This window comes from Jaculus jaculus, chromosome 15 (genome assembly GCF_020740685.1).
Source record: "Jaculus jaculus isolate mJacJac1 chromosome 15, mJacJac1.mat.Y.cur, whole genome shotgun sequence".
Taxonomy (NCBI): domain Eukaryota; kingdom Metazoa; phylum Chordata; class Mammalia; order Rodentia; family Dipodidae; genus Jaculus; species Jaculus jaculus.
In genome coordinates this window covers 63211262-63230839 of record NC_059116.1, presented here as the reverse complement: position 1 = coordinate 63230839, position 19578 = coordinate 63211262, and the positions used below count along the sequence as shown (strand labels likewise).

Genomic DNA, 19578 nt, shown 5'->3' with positions numbered 1-19578 from the left:
GACCTGTAAGTCTCCTTCTCCTGCGTAAGCCTCCTGGAGTCACTTCCACGCTTGTTGTCTCACCCACTCAAGCACCTTCAGCCTAGAGAACAGAGGCTGGGAAAGCGGCACATCAGTACTATGTATAGAGGTTATTTCTACCAGTGGAGGAGGCCCCCCGTATAGCAATTCATAGGGGGTCAGTCCAAATTGTCCGGGTGTGTTTCTAACCCTAAAGAGCACAAGGGGTAGGAGAGCTATCCAATCATTAGCGCCAGTCTCTGTGGTCAATTTGGTGAGGGTCTCTTTAATGGTTTTATTCATCCTTTCTACCTGTCCTGAACTTTGGGGTCTGTATGCACAATGTAATTTCCAATCAATCCCCAATATTTTGGCCAGTCCTTGACTTACCTGGGCAACAAAGGCTGGACCGTTGTCTGATCCTATTACCTTGGGTATCCCAAATCTTGGGAAAATTTCTTCCAGTATTTTCTTAGCCACCACGGTTGAGGTTTCTTTCTTGGTAGGATAAGCCTCTACCCATCCTGAAAAAGTATCTACAAAAACTAGTAAATACTTATTACCATACTTAGCTGGATTTACCTCAGTGAAGTCCACCTCCCAGTGAGCACCTGGGCTGTCTCCTCTTAGCCTCTTCCCAGGAGGCATTCTTGAGGGATTAGCATTGACCATCTGGCAAAGTACACAATGCTTGACTACTGAGCCAGCTATCTCTGGCAACCTCAGAATATGGTAAGGAGATGTGTGCAGCAGTTTTTGTAGATGTTTGACCCCCAGATGGGTTAGGTGGTGTATTTGTTGAACATACTCTAGTCCCTTCACTTGAGGTAGAATCTCTTTTCCCTCTGAAGTAAAACAGGCTCCCTCCCCGGAGTTTTGGAGAACTGGCCTAACTTTCTAACTTCTTGCCAATCACCTGGGGTATATCGTTGCTCACTTTTTTGGTTCTTTGGCTTTTCTATTATGGGCAGAAGGATGACCCCCTGGGAAGCCTGCTTGGCCACTTGGTCAGCCATCTGGTTCCCTTTGGAGATAAAATCTTTGGCTTTTCGGTGGCCAGGGCAATGCATAATGGCCAGTCTTTTGGGTAGATGTAGAGCTTCTAGCAAACTTAGAATTTTCTCTTTTAATTTTTAATTTCTTTCCCTGCTGAAGTAAGTAGCCTTCTCTGTTTGTAGATGGCCCCGTGTACGTGTGCAGTAGCAAAAGCGTACCTGCTGTCCGTGTAGATATTCACAGACTTTCCTTCAGCTAGTCGTAAGGCCTGTGTGAGGGCCATGAGCTCAGCCTTCTGTGCTGAAGTTCCTCCTGGCAGACTGCTGGCCCAGACTGTTCGCATTCCGTCTACTATCGCCACCCCAGCCATCCTCTTACCTTCTACAATGTAACTGCTCCTATCTGTGAACCAGGTTAATGTTCCTTCGGTCAGTGGGACATCGGTAAGATCCTTTTGGATCCCAGTTTCCTCAACCAGCAGTTGATGACAGTCATGAGTCACTGGCTCATCAGTTTCTTCAGGCATATGGGTAGCGGGGTTGAGGATGGCAGGTGGGGCAAACGTTATCCTGTCGGTGAGGAGCAGGCTCTGGTAGTGAGTCATACGGGAGTGAGTCATCCACCGGTCTGGGGGCTGCCGGACAATGCTCTCCAGGGCATGGGGGGCAATGACAGTTATCCTTTTCCCTAGAGTTAGTTTATCAGCATCTTTGATCAACGTGGACACTGCCTCTATGGCTTTTAGACATATAGGCCATCCACTAGCCACAGGGTCAAGTTTCTTTGATAGGTAGGCAATGGGTCTATTCCATGGCCCTAAGGATTGGGTTAGGACTCCCCGGGCTATCCCCTTATGCTCATCTACGTAAAGGGTGAATGGTTTAGTCACATCAGGGAGGGCTAGGGCAGGCGCACTTAATAGTGCCTTCTTGACAGCATCAAATGCCCCCTGGTGTTCAGAGGTCCAAGTGAATTTTCCTTTCTCTTTAGTTATTAGATAGAGGGGGGCTTCTAGGGTTGCAAACCCTGGGATCCATAGTCTGCAGAACCCAGCTGTCCCCAGGAACTCTCTAATTTGTCTGGCCATAGTTAGAACCAGTATTTGTACTACAGTCCTCTTTCGTGCCTCTGTCAGCCATCTTTGTCCATCCCACAAGGAGTACCCCAAATATGTTACCTCACTTTTGCATATTTGGGCCTTCTTGCTGAGGCTTGGTAACCAAGGTCAGTCAGCTCCAGTAGTAACGCTTTTGTACCTTTTAGACAGTCCTGTTGGGTAGCTCCTGCCAGGAGTAAGTCATCAACATATTGAAAGAGGGTTACCTGGGGGTGTTGAACTCTAAAATTGTCTAGGTCCCTGTGTAGGGCTTCATCAAAGATGGTTGGGGAGTTCTTGAATCCCTGGGGCAACTGAGTCCAGGTGAGCTGCCCAGTCCTTCCTGTGTCTGGGTCTCTCCATTCAAAGGCAAAAAGAGGCTGGCTGTCCAAATGTAATCTTAGGCAGAAGAAAGCATCTTTTAGATCCAAAACTGTATTCCAAATCGCTCTGGTGGGAGGGCACTAAGGAGGTTGTAAGGGTTTGGGACAGTTGGATGTATGTCCGGCACTCTTTTATTGACTTCTCTCAAGTCCTGTACTGGGTGGTAATCATTGGTTCCAGGTTTTCTAACGGGCAGTAAGGGAGTGTTCCAGGGGGACTGAACCAGTACCAGAATACTTTGTTGAATCAGTCTTAGGATATGGGGCCGAATTCCTTCTCGGGCCTCTCGGCTCATGGGATATTGTTTGACTGATACTGGTGTAGCACTGGCTTTTAGTTGAATGACCTGTGGGGGTACTTGTTTCGCCAAGCCCAAGCCCGCAGTTTCTGCCCAGCTTGGGGAAATTGTTCTAACCAGGGCTTTAGGTCTTGATTAGGCTTTACTGGGGGAGAGTATAATCGATACTCATCATCTAGTTGGAGAGTCAACACGGTGATGGGTCGACCTCCAGCAGACACTTCTGGTTTTTCTGATTTGAAGGAAATTTGAACACCCATCTTGGTTAATAGGTCCCTACCAAGGAGGGGTGCTGGACATTCAGGAATGACTAAGAATGAGTGGGTTACCCATCCCACTCCCAGGTCAACAGTTCTTTGGGTAGTCCATGAATATTGCCGTTGTCCAGTAGCACCCAGCACCCAGGATTTTTTAACTTTTAGCCCTCCCAGTGGTTGCAAGAGTACTGAATGTTCAGCGCCAGTGTCCATGAGGAATTCGACTGGCTTCCCCTCCACCTTCAGAGTTACCCTGGGCTCGGGAAGGGGCTCCGAGCCCCGTCCTCCCTAGTCTTCATCTTCTCCAAGGGTTAGGACCCTAGGTCCTTTGCTGTTCTTCTTAGGGCAGTCTCTTGCCCAGTGCCCTTTCTCCTTGCAACAGGCACATTGATCTCTATCAAGTTGGGTCCTGTTGCCCAGGTTCCCTATCTGCCTAGGGCCGGTCCTAAATTTTCAAATATTTCTCTTTCTTTCTCCTTTTTTTTCTACCACTGTGGCCAGGATCCTGGTCAGATTTTTCTCTTGTCGTCTATTGTGCCTATCCTCCCTTTCCTCTCTCTCTTTCTCACGTCTCTCCTCACGTTCTTCTCTCTCTCTTTATTTCCCTTGCTCCTTTTCCTCCTCTGTCTCCCTTTTGTAATATACCTTTTCTGCCTCTTTTACTAAATCACGCAGCTCAGCTTCCTGTAATCCCTCCAATCTCTGAAGTTTCTTTCTGATATCAGGAGCTGACTGTCCTATGAAAGCTTATGTTACTGAGCCTTTTTGAATCTCAGAGGTGGGGTCAAAGGGTGTGAACCTCCTAAATGCTTCCATGAGCCTCTCAAGAAACATTGAGGGACACTCCATTGGCCCCTGCCTCACCTCTCTCACCTTGGCCAAATTGGTGGGCCTTCTGGAGGCACCTCAGAGACCTGCCACCAGAGCCTGGTGATAGATTTTTAAGCTCTCCCTACCTTCAGCTGTATTGTGGCCCCAAACAGGGCGAGTCAGAGGGAACCCCATGTCTATCTCATGCTGCAGCTGTGTGGGCCGCCTTTCGGCCCCAGGGAAACTTTTTCTGGCCTCTATTAAAATTCTCTCTCATTCCTCTGTTGTGAAGAGTGTCTGCAACAGCTGTTGGCAATCGTCCCAAGTAGGCTGATGAGAAAACATAAGAGACTCCATCAGCCTCGTGAGGCGTTGGGGTTCCTCTGAAAAAGAGGCGTGGTTAGCTTTCCAGTTATAAAGATCTGCAGAGGAAAAAGGCCAATATTGGAGGGGTTGTAGTTGTCCCCCCAGCATGGGAGGACCTGCCTCACGTAGCAGCAGTGTTACAATTCCATTTGCTCCCTCCAGGGTAGCATCTCTCTGGCTCTGCATCCTTGCGGCCGGCCCTCCCATTTCCAGGGGCTCAGGAAGGGCGGAGGGAGGAAGCTTGGGCAAGCCGGGAGGCAGAGGCTTGGGGAGGGTGGGGGGCGGAGGTTTGGGAAGGGCGGAGGGCGGAGTTTCGGGAAGGGCGAGGGGTGGAGGTTTGGGAAGGGTGAGGGGCCCTCTCTCAGTTCCCAGGAATAGGTAAGGGGGGAGAGGGGCAGGCTGACTCTCCAGCCTAGCTGGAGGCTCCTCAATCTCGGGATCGATACGAGGGGGAGGTCTGGCTACCTCTGGAGAGGGCTTTTTTGCATTTTTGAGAGTCAGGACTCTGGAGCTTGAGGTCCTTGTTTTATTCAGCCACGGCCTGACCCACAGCGGGGAGTTGTCCACCAAATCCTTCCATGTGAGGATACAAGCCTCCTGGTTGGGACGGGAGCCTGGTCCATTCTGAAAAATAATATCTTTAACAGCCAGAATAGTCTCAGAACTAAAGGTTCCTTCTGACGGCCATCTGACCTCATAAGTTGGCCACTCAGAGGCACAAAACGTTTGCCAGGGTCTCTTTCTAACTTGAACTGACAAATTATGGGCCCTAGACTTAACTTCAGTCCAATGGTCAAATGTCAAGCTAAGAGGCGTTGTCACCGTCTGTCCCATTTTAGAACTATAGACAAAGACACAAAGAACAACAACACACACAACTGAGACTAACAAATCCAGACACCAGCGACCCATCCGCGTCTTCCACAAGCAGGCAAAAGAATCGGAGAGCTGCGAGGAAGGAAGCTTCCACTCTAACAACAGAACTCGGTCCTCTGACCGACAGTAGGAGAGCACCAGGCGTCCCTGGCTCTCCTCACCTCCCAGGGCGTCCCCCAGGGTGGCAGCCTGTGATCCTCCTAGCACATCTGCTGATCATGGCCCTATAGTCCTTTACGGCCCTAGAGGATGGCTGCAAATCAAACCAAGCCAAAAGCACCCGTCCCAGAAACGAGATACTCAGAATGAAAACACCGGCCGGCACACATTCACTCCAGACGGGGACCCCCTTACCTCCAAGTCGGTTCTCGGGTGTGTGTGGGGCCTTCAGATCCAGGATGAGCCCCCAATGAAGGAACCTCAAGATGGGGACCCCACGCTCTGCCCAGATATGGCGACACCCCAAGTAACTCAAGAGAAGTGGTCTTGACGCAAACTGCAAGGGGATTTTATTCCAAGCGCGCTGGGGCCCACAGTCGTACACCGCACAGGGGTAGAGCACTGCAGAGCCCCAAATGCAGGAAAGGGACAGTTTTTATAGGGTTTCTAACAAAGCCTGTGCATTAGACCAATCATTTTTTTTAATTTTTATGAACATTTTCCATGATTATAAAATATATCCCATGGTAATTCCCTCCCTCCCCACCCCCACACTTTCCCATTTGTAATTCCATTCTCCATCGTACTACCTCCCCATTACAATCATTGTAATTACATATATCCAATATCAACCTATAAAGTATCCTCCTCCCTTCCTTTCTCTACCCTTTATGTCTCTTTTTTACCTTACTGGCCTCTGCTACTAAGTATTTTCATTCTCACACAGAAGCCCAATCATCTGTAGCTAGGATCCACATATGAGAGAGAACATGTGTTGCTTGGTTTTCTGGGCCTGGGTTACCTTATTTAGTATAATACTTTCCAGGTCCATCCATTTTTCTGCAAATTTCATAACTTCATTTTTCTTTACCACTGAGTAGAACTCCATTGTATAAATGTGCCACATCTTCATTATGCACTCATCTGTTGACAGACATCTAGGCTGGTTCCATTTCGCAGCTATTATAAATTGAGCAGCAATAAACATGGTTGAGCACGTAATTCTAAGGAAATGAGATGAGTCCTTAGGATATATGCCTAGGAGTGCTATAGCTGGGTCATATGGTAGATCAATCTTTAGCTGTTTTAGGAACCTCCACACTGATTTCCACAATGGCTGGACCAGATTGCATTCCCACCAGCAGTGTAGAAGGGTTTCTTTTTTTCCACATCTCTGCCAACATTTATGATCGTTTGTTTTCATGATGGTGGCCAATCTGACAGGAGTGAGATGGCATCTCAATGTAGTTTTAATCTGCATTTCCCAGATGACTAGTGATATAGAACATGTTTTTAGATGCTTATATGCCATTCATATTTCTTCCTTTGACAACACTCTATTTAGCTCCATAGCCCATTTTTTGATTGGCCTGTTTGATTCCTTATTATTTAAATCTTTGAGTTCTTTGTATATCCTAGATATTAATCCTCTATCAGATATATAGCTGGCAAAGATTTTTTTCCCATTCTGTAGGTTGCTTTCAGTGGAAAAGCTTCCAGTTTTTCACCATTTAGTAATATGTTGGCTGTAGGCTTGTCATAAATAGCCTTTATTATGTTGAGATATGTTCCTTCTATTCCCAGTCTCTGTAGGACTTTTATCATGAAGGGATGTTGCATTTTGTCGAATGCTTTCTCTGTGTCTAATGAGATGATCATGTGATTTTTGTCCTTCACCCCCTCTATGTAATGTATAACATTTATAGATTTGTGTATGTTGAACCTTCCCTGCATCTCTGGGATAAAGCCTACTTGTTCAGGGTGAATGATCTTTTTTATATACTCTTGTATTCTGTTTGCCAATATTTTGTTGAGAATTTTTGCATCTATGTTCATGAGGGACATTGGTCTGTAATTTTCTTTTTTTGTTCTATCTTTGCTTGGTTTCGGTATCAGGGTGATGCTGGCCTCATAGAAGGAGTTTGGTAGAATTCCTTCTTTTTCTATTTCCTGGAAAAGCTTTAGAAGCAATGGTGTTACCTATTCCTTAAAAGTCTGGTAAAATTCAGCAGTGAATCTATCTGGGACTGGGCTTTTTTTAGTTGGGAGATTATTGATAACTGTTTGAATCTCCATGTTTGTTATAGGTCTATTTAAGTGATTAATCTCATTTTGATTTAATTTAGGTAGGTCATATAGATCAAGGAAATCATCCATTTCTTTCAGATTTTCATACTTTGTGGAGTATATGCTTTTATAGTATGTCCCTATGATTTTTTTTTTTTTTTTTTTTGGTTTTTCGAGGTAGGGTCTCACTCTGGCTCAGGCTGACCTGGAATTCACTATGTAGTCTCAGGGTGGCCTCGAACTCTCGGCGATCCTCCTACCTCTGCCTCCCAAGTGCTGGGATTAAAGGCTTGCGCCACCACCCCCAGCCCTATGATTTTTTGAAATTCTCTGGAATCTGTTGTGATGTTACCTTGTTCATCTCTGATTTTATTAATTTGTGTCTCTTCTCTCTTTCTTTTGGTCAGATTTGCTAAGGGTTTATCAATCTTGTTTATCCTTTCAAAGAACCAACTATTTGTTTCATTAATTCTTTTTTTTTGTTTCTATTTCATTAATTTCTGCCCTAAACTTTATTATTTCTTCCCAAGTACTGATTTTTGGTTTGCCTTGTTCTTCTTTTTCCAAGACGTTAAGGTGAAACATTAGGTCGTTTACTTGAGACCTTTCTAGTTTCTTTTTTTTTTTGTTGTTTTTTTTTTGTTTTTTTTTATCGAGGTAGGGTCTCACACTGGCTCTGGCTGACCTGGAATTCACTATGTAGTCTCAGGGTGGCCTCGAACTCTCGGTAATCCTCCTACCTCTGCCTCCCGAGTGCTGGGATTAAAGGCGTGCGCCACCACGCCCGGCCTTTCTAGTTTCTTAATACAAGCATTTAAAGCTATAAATTTACCCCTTAGAACTGCCTTCATTGTGTCCCAGAGATTCTGGTATGTTGTGTTGTCATTATCATTTGATTCTATAAAGTTTTTGATTTCCTTCTTGATTTCTTCATTGACCCATTCATCATTTAGTAGTGTATTGTTTAGTTTCCATGATTTTGTGTATGCTCTATAGCCTTTCTTGCTACTGATTTGTAGTTTAATTCCATTGTGGTCAGATAGAATGCAAGGAATTATTTCAATTTTCCTGAATTTGTTAAGATTTGCTTTGTGTCCTAGTATATGGTCTATTTTAGAGAATGTTCCATGTGCTGCTGAAAAGAATGTATATTCTGCAGCCTTTGGATGAAATGTCCTGTATATATCTGTTAGGTCCATTCCTTCTATGACCTCATTTAGTCCAGATGCCTCTCTGTTTAATTTTACCCAGGATGACCTGTCAATTGATGAGAGTGGGGTGTTAAAGTCACCCACCACCACTGTATTTGGTGTTATCTGTGACCTTAGTTCAAATAGTGTTTGTTTGATGAATTTGGGAGCCCCCATGTTAGGTGCATATATGTTTAGGATTGTAATATCCTCCTTCTGGAGTGTGCCCTTAATCAATATAAAGTGACCTTACTTATCTTTCTTGACCAATGTTGGACTGAAGTCTACCTTGTCAGATGTTAAGATAGCAACCCCTGCTTGTTTTCTAGGCCCATTTTCTTGAAACACCATTTTCCAACCTTTCACCCTAAGATAATGTCTATCTTTTGTAGAAAGATGAGTTTCCTGAAGGCAACAGTAGGATCGTGCATTGTAACCCAATCTGCCAACCTATGTCTTTTGGTTGGGGCATTGACACTGTTGTTATTAAAAGATATTATTGATAGGTGTGTATTTATGTTTGCCTTTTTGTGTGTGTGTGTGTGTGGTTCTGGTTCTACCTTTGCTTTCTTGTGTTAACTAGTGTTTGAGTATTGCTTATTTTTTCCAGGTTCCTTATATGTCTGCTTTCCCTTTTCTTCAGCATGGAGGATCTTATCAAGTATTTTCTGTAGAGCTGGTTTTGTCTACAAATACTCCTTTAACCTGCTTTTGTCATGGAATGTCCTTATTTCTCTGTCTATTTGAATGGATAGCTTTGCAGGATAAAGTAACCTTGGTTGACAGTTGTTATCTTTCAGAACTTGGAATACATCACTCCAAGCCTTTCTGGCTTTTAAAGTTTGTGTTGCATAATCTGCTGTAATCCTGATGGGCTTGCCTTTGTAGGTAACTTGATTTTTCTCTCTAACTGCTTTCAATATTTTTTCCATGGTATGTGTGTTTGGTAGTTTGATTATAATATGACTAGGAGAGGTTCTTTCCAGGTTTTGTCTGGCTGGGGTTCTAAAGGCTTCCTGTGTCTGCATTGGCACCTCTTTCCCAATTTGTGGGAAGCTTTCTTCTATGATTTTGTTGAAAACACCTACTATGCCATTGGAGTGGAGTTCTTCTCATTCTACTATGCCCTGAATTCTTATATTTGATCTTTTCATAGTGTCCTGAATATCTTGAAATTCCCACTCATACATTTCTATAAGTTTGTCTTTCTCTTTATTGGACTGTATTAGATTTGCCACCTGGTCTTCTAGCTTAGATATTCTGTCCTCTCCTTCATCCATTCTACTGGTGATATTTTCTACAGAGTTTTTTATTTCATTAACTGTGTTCTTCATTGCTAGTAATTCTGACTGTTTTTTTTTTTATTATTGCTATTTCCTTATTTATGTCTTGTATTGCCTTCCTTATTTCATTAAATTGGTGTCCTACATCTTCTTTGATTTCCTCTTTCATTTCTTCTTTGATTCCTTTGATTTGTTCTTTGACTTCTTTGAACATGTTTACAATCATTCTTTTGAAATGTTTCTCAGGCATTTCCTCTAACTTGTTCTCACTGGAGGTCATTTCTGATGCATTAATACTTTTAGGTGGATTTATATCGTCTTGCTTTTTAATGTTTCTTGTCTTATAATGTATATATTTTTGCATCTTGGATTAAGTTAATGCTTGGATTTTCTAGCTAGCTGGGTATTCTTAGTTGTATCAATTGATTTGATGTTATATATTTTCAGGGTAGGAGCTTAAGGTGTTAGGTGTGGCCCTTAAGACTCTCAGAGTATCTACAAAGGTGTTGCTAGGGGTTGAGTTTCCCTGCTATGGGAGTATTCAAGTAGGCTGAGTGGAATAAAATACAGGTAGATTCTAAAATTTAACTAAACACTGTACACATTCAATCAAAAACAGCACCGATTATTTATGCAAGAGTAGTTATTATAACAACCAGATCCTCTATCAACAAAGCGGTTAAGATTTCTGGTCTGTTGAGGGATCCAAGTCAGCTTGTGACCAAGTGAGACCCTTCCCTGGTGCAATCCCAGTTACCTTTTTGGATTATTTTGGTCTTAGTCAACTTGCTGCCTGGGTCATTGGGCTGCTGTTCTTATTTCTGGAGCTGGGCCCAGGCTTCTCCTGTGGGGCAAACCAAGCCTGCCAACTGTGGCCCTGCAGATCAGCATCCCCACTGCTGGAACCACTACTGCTGCTCCTGAAGCTGCCACTGCTGGATCTGTCGCTGCTGCTGCTAAAGCTGCCACTGCTTGGTCTGTCACCTCTGCTGGGTCCACTGCTGCTGCTGTAGCTGCTGCTGCTGTTTTAGCTGCCACTGCTGGATCCTCCACTGCTGCTGCTGGATCTGCAACTGCTGCCTCTGAAGCTGCTGCTTCTGGATCAACCACTGCTGGGACTGATGCTGCTGGTGCTAGAGCCGCTCATGTTGCTGCCAGACTTCGCTCCTTCTTGTGTCCTGCTGTTGGCTCAAGTTGGCATGGCTGGGTCCCAGGACCGCTGCTCTGTTTGCTGGAGCTCGGCACAGGTGGTGGGGGAGGGCAGGGAGCCGCAGCTGTTCTACTTCTCTTGCTGTTCAATGTGTTCTTCTACCTTGTGATATGCTCCTCCGTTGCTCACTGCCGCTCTCCCTTCACGTTTCTTGAGTTGCAGAGAGCTCCATTGTGAGTGGAAGCTCCCCTTACCTGGCTTTTCCTGTGGCTGGAGCCGAGCCTGGTGGCTTTCTGGTGCACTGCCGCCGCCTTGGTCAGCGGACCTACCGGAGCTTGTCTGTGCGGGCTCTGGATCTCTTCTACTTCTCCACTGCCATTTCGATTTCCTATGCACCTCACTTTTTAGTAAAAGTGTGTATTTTGCTGAGTTTTTTTGGTCTCCCCCCCGCCCCAGGGCTGCTTTGGCGTGGTACCTAAGCTGCCATATTAACTGGAAGCCTCATCCTACATTTTTTATCCAGTAGTTTGAGAGGTTCAGGTCTCATATTGAGGTTTTTAAACCACTTAAATTTGATTTTGTGTATGGTGAAATGAGTGGGTCTAGTTTAATTTTTCTACATATGGTTATCCAATTTGTCCAGCACCAGTTTTTGAAGATACTCTTTTCACTAGTGTGCATTGTTGACACTTTTGTCAAAGGTCAAGTAGCTATAGTTACTAGAACTAATGGCTGAGTGCTCAATTCTGCTCCACTGGCCTTTACGTCTGTTTTTCTGTTAGCACCATGCTGGTTTTGTGACTATTTGTAATAAAACTTTACAATAAAACAAAAGATTTGTAATAAAACTTTATATCAGGTATGGTGATACCTCTAGAGGAATTTCATCTTCTGAGGATATTTTTGCATATCTGAGGCCTTCTGCCATTCCATATGAATTTTGATGTTATTTTATCTATCTCTGTGAAGAATCATGTTGGAATTTTCATTTGCATTTCACTGAATGTGTATATTGCTTTTGGTAGAATTGACATTTTCACAATATTAATTCAACCTATCCAGGATTATGGGATGTCTTTCCATCTTCTCATGTCCTCCTCAAATTCTTTCTTGAATGTTTTTATTATATAGGTCTTTCACATCCTTGGTTAGTGTTATTTAAAGTCATTTTATTTTTTTTTAACTTTTTTATTGACAACTTCCTTAAATACAGACAATAAACCATGATAATCTTCTCCCCACTTTCTCCTTCACAAATCCACTCTCCATTGTATCCCCTCCCTCTCAATTAGTACCTATCTCTTTTATTTTGATGTCATCATATTTTCCTTCTGTTATAAGGGTCTTGTGAAGGTACTGCTAGGCACTGTCAGGTCATGAATATAGAGGCCAACTTGTGTCTGAATGATTGCATTGGAAGCAATCCTACCTTTTCTTTCGCTCTTGTATTCTTTCTACCACCTCTTCCCCAATGAACCCTGAGCCTTGGCAGAAATGACAGAGATATTTCAGTGCTGAAAAGTCCTCTGTAACTTCTTCTCAGCACTGTGGTGCATTTTGGGTCACCCCAGTGGTCACCAAAAGTGAGAGAAGTGTTAATATACATTGATATTATTAATATGGGTATGAACATTAAGTAAATTGCTTACAGGGCAGTTTGGTGAGCATAATGTATGCATTTAGCCAGACAAGAGAGGTTCATGATCTCCTCCACCATAAGCTATTGATTAGGTTTTCAGTACCAGGCATGTATTCCCTCTCATGGAGCAGATCTTCAGTCCAATTAGAGAGCAGTTGATTTCCCCCATAACAAACATGCCACTATTGCATCCATTTGGTCATTTGTCCTGGCTGGCCAAACTTAAGGCTTGCAGTGTCCACTGTTTTCACCACTGATGACTTCTTTCTTCCATATGGCTGCATGCAATGCAGCTTTTTCTGTCAGCTGGTCTACAGGGTGGAAGTTTTCAGCTCACCTGCAGATTGATTTCTCAGTGACCTTGCAGCCTAGGCATGTGGAGTCTTCAACAATAGGGTCTTACATCTATACCTGGTGGGAAACCAAGAACCCTGACAATGTCCTGTAATGTATTGGGGGCATCAGGGAACTCCCTGGCCAACAACTCACTGTAAGGTATCTCATCCCTGGCACTGAAAATTTTCTAATAATAGTCTATGGCTTCTGGGTGTGTCATTATCCAAAACAGTTAGTTTCCATATGGCTTATTCATAATATTTTGAATTTTGGTTAAGCCTCCCAACCTTTCTTTTGCTCAGTACCTTCTTCTGGCCTCACTTTGGCCATTCCACCCCTAGTAATCTGTTCATCTACTTACATATATACAGTACCATCCCTTTAAGTTTTCCCCTTTCCTCCCTCCCTCTTACAGTCCCTTTCTAGCATACTGGCCTCTGCTACTGAGTTTTACTTAAACACACATAAAAGTCTGAACATTTTTAGTTAGGATCCACATATGAGAGAGAGCATGTGATGTTTGGCTTTATGGGCCTTCACTTAGTATAATCCTTTCCAGATTCATCAATTTCTCTGAAAATTTCATAATTTTATTTTTCTTTACTACTGAATAGAACTCCATTGTAAAATGTACCACATCTTTATTATGCATTCACTAGTAGAGGTCATCTAGGCTGGTTCCATTTCCTAGCTATTGTGAATAGAGTAGCAATGAATATGGTTGAGCAATATCTCTAAGGTAGTGAGGAGTCCTTAGGATATATACCTAGGAGTAGTATAATTAGGTCATATGGTAAATTTATTTTTATCTGTCTCAGGAAACTCCACATATATTTCCACAATAGCTATACCATTACATTCCCACCAACAATGTAGAAGGATTCCTCTTTTTCTGCATACTCACCAGCATTTATTGTCATTTGTTTTCTTGATGCTAGCCATTGTGACAGGAATGAGATGGAATATCAAACTACTTTTACTTTGTATTTCCCTGATGGCTTAGGATGTAGAATTTTTTTTTAAGATGTTTATATGAAATCTGTATTTCTTCTTTTGAGTACTCTCTATTAGTCCCATAGCCCATTTTTTAATTGGGTTGTTTAATTATTTCTTCTTCTTTTTCTTCCTCCTTTTCCTCCTCTTCTTCTTCTTCTTCCTCTTCATTATTATTTTGGTTTTTCAAGGTAGGGTTTCACTGTAGTTCAGGCTGACCTGGAGTTTATTATGTAATCTCAGGGTGGCCTCAAATTCACAGCAATCCTCCTACCTGTGCTTCCCCAGTGCTGGGATTAAAGCCATGTGCCACCATGCTTGGCTTTGTATATGCTAAATATTAATCTGCTATCAGATGTATAGCTCCCATTCTGTAGGCTGCCTCTTTGCTCTATTCAGTGTCGTTTTCTGTACAAAAGCTTTTAAATTTCATGACGTCACAGTGGTTGATTAGTAGTTTGTTCCCTGAGCCACTGAGTTTATGTTCAGAAACTCGTTGCTAATTCCAATTTGTTGAAGTGTCTCCCCTACTTTTTCCTATAGCAGTTTCAGAGTTTCAGGTCTGATATTAAGGTCCGTGACTCACTTGGACTTGAGTCTTGTGCATGGAGAGAGATAAGGATCTGTTTTCATCCTTCTACATATAGATATCCAGTTTTCCCAGCACCATTTGATCAGAGGCTGGCTTCTCTCCAATGAACATTTTTGTCAAAATCAGACAGCTGTAGCTGCAGGGATTAACATCTGGGTCCTCTACTTTATTCCATTGATCTATGTGTCTGTTTTTGTGCCAGGACTATACTGTTTTTGTTACTATGACTCTGTAACATAGCTTAAAATTGGGTATGGTGATACCACCAGCCTTATTTTTGTTGCTCAAAATTGTTTTAGCTATTCAAGTATTTTTGTGCTTCCAAATAAATTTTAGGATTTTTTTTATATTTCCATGAAGAATGCCATTGGAATTTTAATGGGGATTACATTAAATGTATAGCTTGCTTTTGATAAGATTGACATTTTCACAATATTGATTCTTCCAATCCAAGAACATGGGAAGTCTTTCCATTTCCTAGTGTCTTTTGCAATTTATGTCTTGAGTGTTTAAAATTTTCACTGTAGAGATCCTTCACTTCCTTTGTTAGGTTTTTTCCAAGGTTTCTTTCTTTCTTTCTTTCTTTCTTTCTTTCTTTCTTTCTTTCTTTCTCTCTCTCTCTCTTTTTTTTTTTTTTTTTTTGAGGCAATTGGCAATTGTGAATGGGAGTGATTCCCTTATTTCATCCTTAGCATATTTATTGATGGCATATAGGAAAGTACTGATTTCTGTGTGTTTATTTTGTAAACTTTCACATTGCTAAAAGTGTTTATCAGGTCTAACAGTTTGCTGGTAGAGTCCTTAGGGTCCTTCATGTATAGAATCATATTATCCACAAAATATAATTTGATCTCTTCATTTCCAATTTGTATCCCTTTTATATGTGTCTCTTTTTTAAATTTTATTTTATTTTATTTATTTGAGAGCAACAGACAAAGAGAGAAAGAGGGAGAGAGAGAGAGAGAGAGCCAGGGCCTCCATCCACTGCAAATGAACTCCAGACGCGTGCGCCCCCTTGTCCATCTGGCTAACGTGGGTCCTGGGGAAACAAGCCTCGAACCAGCGTCCTTAGGCTTCTCAGGCAAGTGCTTAACCACTAAGCCATTTCTCCTGCCCTATATGTGTCTCTTGCTTTATTGCTATAGCTAAGATTTCTAGTACAATAATATATAAAAGTCAGGATAGTGGACACCCTTGTCTTGTTCCTGATTTTAGTGAAAAAGCTTTAAGTTTTTCCCCATTTAGTATTATGTAGGTTTGTCATAAATATACTTTTTATTTTGAGATATGTTTCTTCTATTCCCAGTTTCTTTAGACCTTTTACCATGAAGGGATGTTGGATTTTGTCAAATGCCTTTTCTGCATCTATTGAAATGGTCATGTGATTTTTGTCCTTCAGTCCATTTATTTGGTGTACTACATTTATTGATTTGCTTACTTTGAACCATACCTGCATTTCTGAGATAAAGCCTGCTTGGTCAGGGTGAATGATATTTTGGATATATTCTTATATTTTGTTTGCCAATATTTTGTTGCGAATTTTTGCATTTGTGTTCATGAGGGAGATTTGTCTGAAATTTTTTTTGTTGTTGTTCTTTGTATGATTTTAGTATCAGGTTGATGCTGACTTCATAGAAGGAGTTTGGTAGTATTCCTTAGAAGCATTGGTGTTAGTTCTTCATGAAGGCCTGGTAAAATTAGCTAGTGACTCCATTTTGGCCTGGATTGTTTTTAGTTGGGTGATTTTTTTTTTTTATATATAACTGCTTGGATTTCCATACTTGTTATAGGTATATGTAAATGGTTTAGGTCATCTTGATTTAATTTCAGTAAGTCATATGAATGTAGGAAATTATCCATTTCTTTCAGATTTTCAAACTCAGTGGAGTCTATGTTCTTAAAGTGTGTCCTTAAGATTTTCTGAATTTCTTTGGTATCTGTTGTAATAGGACTTTTTCATTTCTAGTTTTATTAATTTTTGTCTCTTCTCTCTTTCTCTTATCCTTGCAAAGAACCAACTCTTTGTTTCATTGATTCTTTGTGTTTTATTTATTTCTTTTGGATTCTATTTCAATAATTTCTACCCTAATCTTTAGTATTTCCTCCCATGTGCTGATTTTTGTTTTGCCTTGTTCTTCGTTTTGTAAGGTCTTAAGGTGAACCATTAAGTTGTTTACTTGCAATCTTTCTAGTGTCTTAATATAGGCACTTAAAGCTATAAATTTCCCTCTTAGGACTGTCTTTATTTCATCCCAAAGGTTTTTTGGTATGTTGTATCCTCATTATCTTTTGATTTTATGAATTTTTGATATCCTTTTTGATTTCTTCAATGATCCAATCATCATTAAGTAGTGTACTTTTTAGTCTCCATGAGTTTGTGAATGCTCTGCAATTTTTCTTGTTGCTGATTTATAGTTTAATCCCATAATGATCAGATAAAGTACAAGGAATTATTTCAGTTTTCCTGTATTTAAGATTTTCATTGTGTCCTAATATATAGTCTATTTTAGAGAATGTTCCATGTGCTGCTGAGAAGAGTGTGTATTATGTAGTATTTGTATGAAATGTTCTGTAGATATCTGTTAGGTCCATTTGTTCTATGACATCAAATAATCCATATGTCCCTTTGTTTTATTTTTGTTGTTGTTTTTTGTTTTTTTCTGAGGTAGGGTCTCACTCTAGCTCAGGCTGATGTGGAATTCACTCTGTAGTCTCAGGGTTGCCTTGAATTCTGGCGACCTTCCTACTTCTGCCTCCCGATGGGCTTCTGCATGAGAAGGAAAATACTTGGTAGCAGAGGCCAGTAAGTTAAAAAGGAGACATAAAGGGAAGAGAAAGGAAGGGAGGAGAGTATTTAATAGGTTGATATTGTATATATGTAAGTACAACGATTGAGATGGGGAGGTAATATGATATAGAATGGAATTTCAAAGGGGAAAGTGTCAGGGGGGAGGGAGGGAATTACCATGGGATTTTTTTATAATCATGGAAAATGTTAATAAAAATTTAAAAATTAAAAAAAATAATAAAGGTGTGTGACACCACACCTGGTTTCTTTGTTTATTTTTTGTCAGGATGACCTGTATGGCTGGGGTTCTAAAGGCTTCCTGTATCTGCATTGGCACCTCTTTCCCAATTTGGGGGAAATTTTCTTCTATGATTTTGTTGAAGACGCCTACTATGCCTTTGGAGTGGATTTCTTCTCCTTCTACTATGCCCTGAATTCTTATATTGGATCTTTTCATAGTGTCCCAAATATCTTGTAATTCCCACTCATACTTTTCTATAAGTTTGTCTTTCTCTTTGTTGGACTGTAGTAGATCTGCCACCTGGTCTTTTAGCTTAGATATTCTGTCCTCTCCCTCATCCATCCTACGGGTGAGATTTTCTTTATAATTTTTTTTTGTTCATTTTTTATTTATTTATTTGAGAGCGACAGACACAGAGAGAAAGACAGATAGAGGGAGAGAGAGAGAATGGGCGCGCCAGGGCTTCCAGCCACTGCAAACGAACTCCAGACGCTTGCGCCCCCTTGTGCATCTGGCTAACGTGGGACCTGGGGAACCGAGCCTCGAACCGGGGTCCTTAGGCTTCACAGGCAAGCGCTTAACCGCTAAGCCATCTCTCCAGCCCCAGGTGAGATTTTCTACAGAGTTTTTTATTTCGTTAACTGTGTTCTTCATTGCTAGTAATTCTGACTGGTTTTTTCTTTATTATATCTATTTCCTTATTTATGTCTTGTATTGCCTTCTTTATTTCATGAAATTGGTGTCCTGCATCTTCTTTGACTCCTTTGATTTCCTCTTTGATTTCTTCTTTGTTTCTTTTGATTTGTTCTTTGACCTCTTTGAACATATTTATAATCATTCTTTTGAACTCTTTCTCAGGCATTTCCTCTAACTCGTTCTCACTGGAGGACATTTCTGATGCATTAATACTTTTAGGTGGATTTATATCGTCTTGCTTTTTAGTGTTTCTTGTGTTATAATGTATATATATTTTTGCATCTTGGATTAAGTTAATGCTTGGATTTTCTAGCTAGCTGTGTATTCTTAGCTGTATCAATTGATTTGATGTAATATATTTTCAGGGTAGGAGCTTAAGGTGTTATGTGTGGCTCTTAAGACTCTCAGAGTATCTACAAAGATGTTCTTAGGGGTTGAGTTTCCCTGCTATAGGAGTATTCAAGCAGGCTGAGTGGAATAAAATACAGGTAGATTCTAAAGTTTAACTAAACACTGTACCCATTCAATCAAAAACAGCCCCAAGTATGTATGCAAGAGTAGTTATTATAACAAACAGATCCTCTATCAACAAAGAGGTTAAGATTTCTGGTCAGTTGAGGGATCCCAGTCAGCTTGTGACCAAGTGAGACCCTTCCCTGGTGCAATCCCAGTTACCTTGGATGATTTTGGTCTCAGTCAAGTTTCTGCCTGGGTCTTCGGGCTGCTGTTCTGATTTCTGGAGCTGGGCACTGGCTTTTCTTTTGGGGCAAACCGAGCCTGGCAAGTGTGGCCCTGCAGATCAGCACCTCTGCTGCTGGAACTGCTGCTCAAGCTGCCGCTGCTGGGTCTGTAGCCGCTGCTGCTGAAGCTGCTGCTGCTGGACCCACCGCTGCTGCTGCCTCTGTTGCTGCTGTGGCTGCCACTGCTGGAGCCACCACTGCTGCTGAAGCTGCTGCTGCTGTGTCCACTGCCGCTGCTCCCACAGAAGTTGCTGCTGCTGGGTCTGCCGCTGCTGCCACTCCTGGGTCTGCTGCTGCTGGGTCTGCCGCTGCTGCTGCTCCTGGGTCTGCTGCTGCTGGGTCTGCCGCTGCTGCTGTGACTGGAGCTGCTACTGCTGGGGCCACTGTTACCGGTGCCAGAGCCACTGATGTTGCTGCCGAAGTCTGCTCCTGCTTGGGTCCCGTTGTCGGCTCAAGTTGGCATGGCCGGGTCACGGGACCACTGCTCTGTTCGCCGGAGCTGGGCTCAGGCAGTGGGGGGAGGGGAGGGAGTCACAGCTGCTCTGGTTCTCTCGCTGCTCCACGTGTTCTTCTGCCTCGCTGTCTGCTCCTCAGTTGCTCACTGCTGCTCTCCCTTCACAT

General features: G+C 42.2%; 1 pseudogene; it reads right to left on the bottom strand.

Moving 5' to 3' along the window:
- Positions 1-439: 439 nt before the first annotated feature.
- LOC123455033 lies at positions 440-4216 on the bottom strand (annotated as a pseudogene).
- Between the last annotated feature and the right edge of the window lie 15362 nt (positions 4217-19578).